General features: G+C 46.8%; 2 non-coding genes across 2 annotated transcripts; both read left to right on the forward strand.

The window, feature by feature from the left end:
* Positions 1 to 1,932: 1,932 nt before the first annotated feature.
* LOC143304796 (small subunit ribosomal RNA) lies at positions 1,933 to 3,855 on the forward strand. Its single transcript, XR_013061429.1, has one exon. It is a non-coding gene; the product is annotated as a small subunit ribosomal RNA (ribosomal RNA).
* A 2,772-nt stretch (positions 3,856 to 6,627) lies between these two features.
* On the forward strand, positions 6,628 to 6,782 carry LOC143304780 (5.8S ribosomal RNA). The gene has a single exon (XR_013061413.1). It is a non-coding gene; the product is annotated as a 5.8S ribosomal RNA (ribosomal RNA).
* Positions 6,783 to 7,500: the final 718 nt, after the last annotated feature.

Below are 7,500 nucleotides of genomic sequence, written 5' to 3' on the forward strand. Positions count from 1 at the left end.
GGTACGAATATTTTTACATAAATCGTTATAACTCGATAAAATACGTCGGGATTAAGCGTTTATATCGTCGGCAGACGGATATAAAAACGTTCGGACCGACACGACCGGTCGTTGGAACATAGAAAAATTCCGAGCCGGTACGTTGGGACTTGGAAAAATTCCGAGTGCGAAAAAGTTTTTTCGAGTTTACTCGGTTAAGAGCGTTACAAGGTATGAATTTTTTTGCATAAATCGACGTAACACGACAAAATACGTCGGGATTAATGGTTTATTTCCGTCCGAGAACGATTTTTAAAAACGGACCTATGCGGCCGGTCGTTCGAACTTGGAAAATTTTCGGACCGAACACTCTTTTCGAGTTAATTCGTTAAAAAGCGTTACGAGGTACGAATATTTTTACATAAATCGTTATAACTCGATAAAATACGTCGGGATTAAGCGTTTATATCGTCGGCAGACGGATATAAAAACGTTCGGACCGACACGACCGGTCGTTGGAACATAGAAAAATTCCGAGCCGGTACGTTGGGACTTAGAAAAATTCCGAGTGCGAAAAAGTTTTTTCGAGTTTATTCGTTAAAAAGCGTTATAAGGTATAAATTTTTTTACGGGAATCGTTATATCTCTATTAAATACGTCGGGATTAAACATTTTGATCGATTTTTTCAAAAAATTAGCGTTCGCCGAACTGACACGACTGGGATATTTTTCTAATTTTTTCGTTAATTAACGTTACAAGGTATATATTTTTTTGCATATTTCTACTTATTTTAACGTATTGTAATTGATTATAAACTTGTTTGTTTTCCGTATTCGATAAAAGAGTATGTTTACTGATGCAATTTTTCGGTGAAAAAAAAAATTAATTTTTTGTAAAAATGCATTTCTATTATGTTAATAAAACGTCTGGTAATGTATTTCGATGGTTGGATATTGGCTTTGTATAGTAGTGATCGAGCGTTCGCGAGACTAAGTTCCAGCGTCCCTTCCGAACGGTACGTTGCTACGGAGGTTTTGCACCGTAAGCGCGCGGCCGCTAGCCCGGCCGGCGCCGGCCTTCCGGCTGGCGCTTTCGTATCTATAAGAGAGACGTCGAGCCGGACGGTTCGGTCGGAGCAGCGTTGAGCGCGTGGCTATTCTACGGCCTCGGTTGAGAATTCAGTCACCGCTCCTCGAGTCTTAGTGTATTTTACGCTATTTCTCGACTGTTCCTCCGTTCTCGTACTGGTTTTTTCTCTACACTGCTGCGCCGCGGGTCGCTGTCCTGGACGTAATGACCAAATATCGTGGCAAGGTTCCCCTGAGTCGGGAAGCTGGTGACCTGTGTGTACGTATTCTAACAAAAGTTGTTAGATGCGTGTGTGCTTGTACTAACTGAGTATCGATTCACTCAAGGGATTATAACCGTCTGCTTTCTATAACAACTTCTGCTTTCGCAGAAGTATTCGACGGGCCGGTAGAGCGTACTATCTTTGCGTAGTATGTCTTCTACCGAGAATGTTCTACCGAAAAGGAAGAATATTCTTACGGTATGTCCAGCGCGACGCACTGGGATACGCGCTTGTTCGTTCAGCGTGAGGTGTGTATACGTGCTTTACCGCTAAGATATTCTAAGAGTTGAGAGAGGAGGAGAGATATAAGTCTTTTTACACGAAGACAGCATTATAGAATGTTCCTTTAGAAGTATGATTCTTAAACATTTTATATAATACTATGAGAGAGAGAGAGGAGAAGTTGAGAATTACAAAGTGGCTGCGAGCGGCGTTCGAAGATTATTACTGAACTATGGGTGTATCTCGAACGTCGCTAAGAGATATATTTTATAATATATCTATCTTAAGAACGAAAAGTCTCGTCGTACGGTGCTTACGTCCCACCTACGACACGAAGAGAACTTAAACGAAATTTATAAGAATTGTTATACGAATAAGATCCCTGGTTGATCCTGCCAGTAGTCATATGCTTGTCTCAAAGATTAAGCCATGCATGTCTCAGTACATGCCGCATTAAGGTGAAACCGCGAATGGCTCATTAAATCAGTTATGGTTTCTTAGATCATACCTACATTTACTTGGATAACTGTGGTAATTCTAGAGCTAATACATGCAAACAGATTCCGACCAGAGATGGTAGGAATGCTTTTATTAGATCAAAACCAATCGGTGGCGGATGGCTCGTCTGTCCGTCCATCGTTTGTTTTGGTGACTCTGAATAACTTTGTGCTGATCGCATGGTCGTCTAGCACCGGCGACGCATCTTTCAAATGTCTGCCTTATCAACTGTCGATGGTAGGTTCTGCGCCTACCATGGTTGTAACGGGTAACGGGGAATCAGGGTTCGATTCCGGAGAGGGAGCCTGAGAAACAGCTACCACATCCAAGGAAGGCAGCAGGCGCGCAAATTACCCACTCCCGGCACGGGGAGGTAGTGACGAAAAATAACGATACGGGACTCATCCGAGGCCCCGTAATCGGAATGAGTACACTTTAAATCCTTTAACGAGGACCAATTGGAGGGCAAGTCTGGTGCCAGCAGCCGCGGTAATTCCAGCTCCAATAGCGTATATTAAAGTTGTTGCGGTTAAAAAGCTCGTAGTTGAATCTGTGTGTCACAGTGTCGGTTCACCGCTCGCGGTGTTTAACTGGCATTATGTGGTACGTCCTATCGGTGGGCTTAGCTCCTCGCGGGCGGTCCAACTAATATCCTATCGCGGTGCTCTTCACTGAGTGTCGAGGTGGGCCGATACGTTTACTTTGAACAAATTAGAGTGCTTAAAGCAGGCTACCTTCGCCTGAATACTGTGTGCATGGAATAATGGAATAGGACCTCGGTTCTATTTTGTTGGTTTTCGGAGCCCCGAGGTAATGATTAATAGGGACAGATGGGGGCATTCGTATTGCGACGTTAGAGGTGAAATTCTTGGATCGTCGCAAGACGGACAGAAGCGAAAGCATTTGCCAAAAATGTTTTCATTAATCAAGAACGAAAGTTAGAGGTTCGAAGGCGATCAGATACCGCCCTAGTTCTAACCATAAACGATGCCAGCCAGCGATCCGCCGAAGTTCCTCCGATGACTCGGCGGGCAGCTTCCGGGAAACCAAAGCTTTTGGGTTCCGGGGGAAGTATGGTTGCAAAGCTGAAACTTAAAGGAATTGACGGAAGGGCACCACCAGGAGTGGAGCCTGCGGCTTAATTTGACTCAACACGGGAAACCTCACCAGGCCCGGACACCGGAAGGATTGACAGATTGATAGCTCTTTCTTGATTCGGTGGGTGGTGGTGCATGGCCGTTCTTAGTTGGTGGAGCGATTTGTCTGGTTAATTCCGATAACGAACGAGACTCTAGCCTGCTAAATAGACGTAACTTATGGTATCTCGAAGGCCCCCGGCTTCGGTCGGTGGGTTTTTACTACCAACGTACAAACAAATCTTCTTAGAGGAACAGGCGGCTTCTAGCCGCACGAGATTGAGCAATAACAGGTCTGTGATGCCCTTAGATGTTCTGGGCCGCACGCGCGCTACACTGAAGGAATCAGCGTGTTTTCCCTGGCCGAAAGGCCCGGGTAACCCGCTGAACCTCCTTCGTGCTAGGGATTGGGGCTTGCAATTATTCCCCATGAACGAGGAATTCCCAGTAAGCGCGAGTCATAAGCTCGCGTTGATTACGTCCCTGCCCTTTGTACACACCGCCCGTCGCTACTACCGATTGAATGATTTAGTGAGGTCTTCGGACTGGTGCGCGGCCAATGTGATAAGCATTGCCGATGTTACCGGGAAGATGACCAAACTTGATCATTTAGAGGAAGTAAAAGTCGTAACAAGGTTTCCGTAGGTGAACCTGCGGAAGGATCATTAACGATACGATACCAAAAGAATTTGACTTGAACACATATAAAAACTATGAAATATATATCAATGGTCGGTAAGGAGCTGTACTCCTCCTGTATCGACGAAAGTATATACGACGTATTAACAAGCTATATACTTTAACAAACGAAAACGCCAGGGAGCTTGGCAACCTCCGTTGGCACGAATAGTAATATTCTTAAGGAGGAGACGACCCTCCAGCTACGGAATTATACGAAGAGAAGGTGGCACTCTCTCTCGATCATCGGGATGAAGAGATATGTATAAGTATAAAAACGAAATGCGAATGAAACTTATTCGAGGCGCCTGCGTGAGGTCGTAAACAGAAAGACCCGCCGTCTCCGAATAAAACATATATATATATGAAATTCTAATAAAAGGGAACTCTAGCTTCGAAAGAGCCAACAAAAGTTAAGGCTCGATATCAAACGAAAAAAATTACGATGGAAACCACGTGTAAAGAGAAATGCAGTCGTGGCGCCTGCGAGAGGCCGTACACAGAAAGACCCGCCGTCACGATCTCGTATTTCGTATTTGCATCGTGGAAACCGTACGAACGAATATAAAAGTCCATGCAAACTAATAAGAAAATCTCTAAAGTGCCTCGTGTCGGAGAGATCATGCTCGCCTATTCTCTTCTATGTTTCGTGGTCTGTGTTGCGTTTGTTCTCCTCCTAGCAACGGGACATATCGAAGACTCCTCTTTGGGATCGAACGAAGCGTCTAGAACGAGTCGACGAGAGCGAAAGAACTTGTAGCGAGTCGCGCAGAGCGAAAGGATACCGATATACATCTTCGAAGGTTCTCTTCGAAGATCCATGGATACCTTCTGCGTCGACTTCTCTCGTCTCTTTCATCGAAACTCTCGTCGTTCTCGAAACGTGCTTCCTACCCACAGGGCGTGTGCTCTTCGTGTGTCGTTTCGTTCGAAATAACGAAACCACGTGTAACATACTCGTGGATCGGGTAACCTAGAACGAAGACGCATCGCGTGGATGTTGGCCCGCTATGCGACGATGACCGATGATGATGATGATACGATGTCGATGTCGATGTCGATGTCGATGTCGACGACGACGACGATGAAGACGATGTGTAGCAACGATTCGTAACTAGTGTAGCCGAAGTTCGTTCAGAGGGGAATGCCGCCGGCTTCGAAGCCTCGATGTCGTGAGTCGGACACCCGTGCCGTCGCTAGAGTTTTTCAAACTCTGCTTCTGGATATTGGGACGAAAGACCGCTCGAGGACGACGACAGCCGTGCGTGCGTATCCCATCGAATTTTTTTACACCACCTGAACGAGACTAAAGTTTCGTCTAGTTGATCGTCTACCGTCGCATAATGTATATTATATACCGTTCAGAGGGGACCGGCTGTCTATCCTCGTTGTCGTGAGTCGGACACCCGTGCCGTCGCTAGAGTTTTTCAAACTCTGCTTCTGGATATTGGGACGAAAGACCGCGCGAGGACGACGGATTCGAGTTCCATCGAATTTTTGATGTACACACTACCTGAACGAGACTTAAAGTTTCATATAATACACCGTTCAGAGGGGACCGGCTGTCTTTCCTCGTTGTCGTGAGTCGGACACCCGTGCCGTCGCTAGAGTTTTTCAAACTCTGCTTCTGGATATTGGGACGAAAGACCGCGCGAGGACGACGGATGCGAGTTCCATCGAATTTTTGATGTACACACTACCTGAACGAGACTTAGTTTCATCCAGTTTGTCGTCTATCATCGCATATATATAATATACCGTTCAGAGGGGACCGGCTGTCTATCCTCGTTGTCGTGAGTCGGACACCCGTGCCGTCGCTAGAGTTTTTCAAACTCTGCTTCTGGATGTTGGGACGAAAGACCGCGCGAGGACGATGGATGAGAGTCCCATCGAATTTTTGATTTACAAGACACACACACTACCTGAACGAGACTAAAGTTTCATCGAGTTTATCGTCGTCGCATAACCCGTTCGGAGGGAACCGGCTGTCTATCCTCGTTGTCGTGAGTCGGACACCCGTGCCGTCGCTAGAGCTTTTCAAACTCTGCTTCTGGATGTTGGGACGAAAGACCGCGCGAGGACGATGGCTGCGAGTACCATCGAATTTTTGTTTTTTTTTTTTTAAAAAAACATCACCCGAACGGAGATGTGTTCTATCTTTCGTCGATTTTTCATGCTTTCAGTCGTCGCGTGGTCGCCATCCGTTCGGAGGGGATCGCCGGCTTCGAAACCTCGATGTCGTGAGTCGGACACCCGTGCCGTCGCTAGAGTTTTTCAAACTCTGCTTCTGGATATTGGGACGAAAGACCGCTCGAGGCGGACGGCCGCGCAAATCTCATCGAATCTTTACTATCACCCGAACGATGGAGAGATGCACGCGCGCTGTTTCTTGAATAATTGCACGAGAGAGTAGAATCAAACACATATAAAACATGGGCTAGCCACCGTCCTTACTCGTTCGCGAGATCGTGTGCTGTACAGAGGATTCAGAATCGGGTGTATATATCCCCGTCGTTTCCTGACGAACGGAGCTTCGATCTCGATGGTTGTTATATATCATAATGTACTTTACGCCCGGCCGGCGAACGCGCGTATCTTCGCGCGTTCGTCGGTTTCTTTTTTTTCGAACGTTTTTGTGTCGTCAATCCTATGGCGACTTCTGCGCGTTCGATTCCCGTTGGTCGAACGTGACGGAACTCGGCTTCGCTAGAACCGAGAAGAGTACATTTGAGTATTGAACTGTTGCAAAATTTATAAAAGATTACCCTGAACGGTGGATCACTTGGCTCGTGGGTCGATGAAGAACGCAGCTAATTGCGCGTCAACGTGTGAACTGCAGGACACATGAACATCGACATTTCGAACGCACATTGCGGTCCACGGATACAATTCCTGGACCACGCCTGGCTGAGGGTTGCTCACGTAAACCTAAGACTGCTTGCGTTGCGTATCGTTACTCTCCGTATCTGTTTCTCTCTGTCCCTTCTTGCCTTAACAACCCGCCGTCGTTCTTTATATAAGAGAACGTTTCAGAGTCGGACGAAGGTACAAGAACGAGGATACGAATAAGAGCGGACGGAGAGAACATACGCGACGTACGAGCGATTGTTGGACGCTCGTCGGCGTTCGTCGCGGTCGTGCAGAGACCGTGCAAGTCGTACGCATGCTCGATATATAATCTATCGTGTTCACGGGAGACTACGAAACTCTACCTCTGTCTCTCTCTGTCCCTTCTTGCCTTGACAACCCGCCGTCGTTCTTCTTAAAAACTGTAAGAGAACGTTTCCGAGTCGGACGAAGGTATACGAAGGGATACGAATAAGAGCGGAGAGAACCGTCACGGACCTGCGTGAGTGCTCGCGGCGTCGTGAGTCGTCCTTACGAGGGCGACCGCCCGCTTATGCACCGCTTCGTGTATCGGTTATCGAACGTATATACTCGTAGTGTTCTCCTCGTGACCGATTTTTTTTTCATATCAGGCGATATATGCTACGTTTGCCGGTGTTCGACGCACGAAGGTCCGCGCCCCCGACGTCGTCTTAAACGAATATTATATTTGGCGAGACTGAGAGAGAAAGCAAATATGGGAACTCGGTCGAGAGAGGAGAGAAGAGAGAACCAAAAACCTAAACTCG

Source organism: Bombus vancouverensis, unplaced genomic scaffold, assembly GCF_051014615.1.
Source record: "Bombus vancouverensis nearcticus unplaced genomic scaffold, iyBomVanc1_principal scaffold0054, whole genome shotgun sequence".
NCBI classification, from domain to species: domain Eukaryota; kingdom Metazoa; phylum Arthropoda; class Insecta; order Hymenoptera; family Apidae; genus Bombus; species Bombus vancouverensis.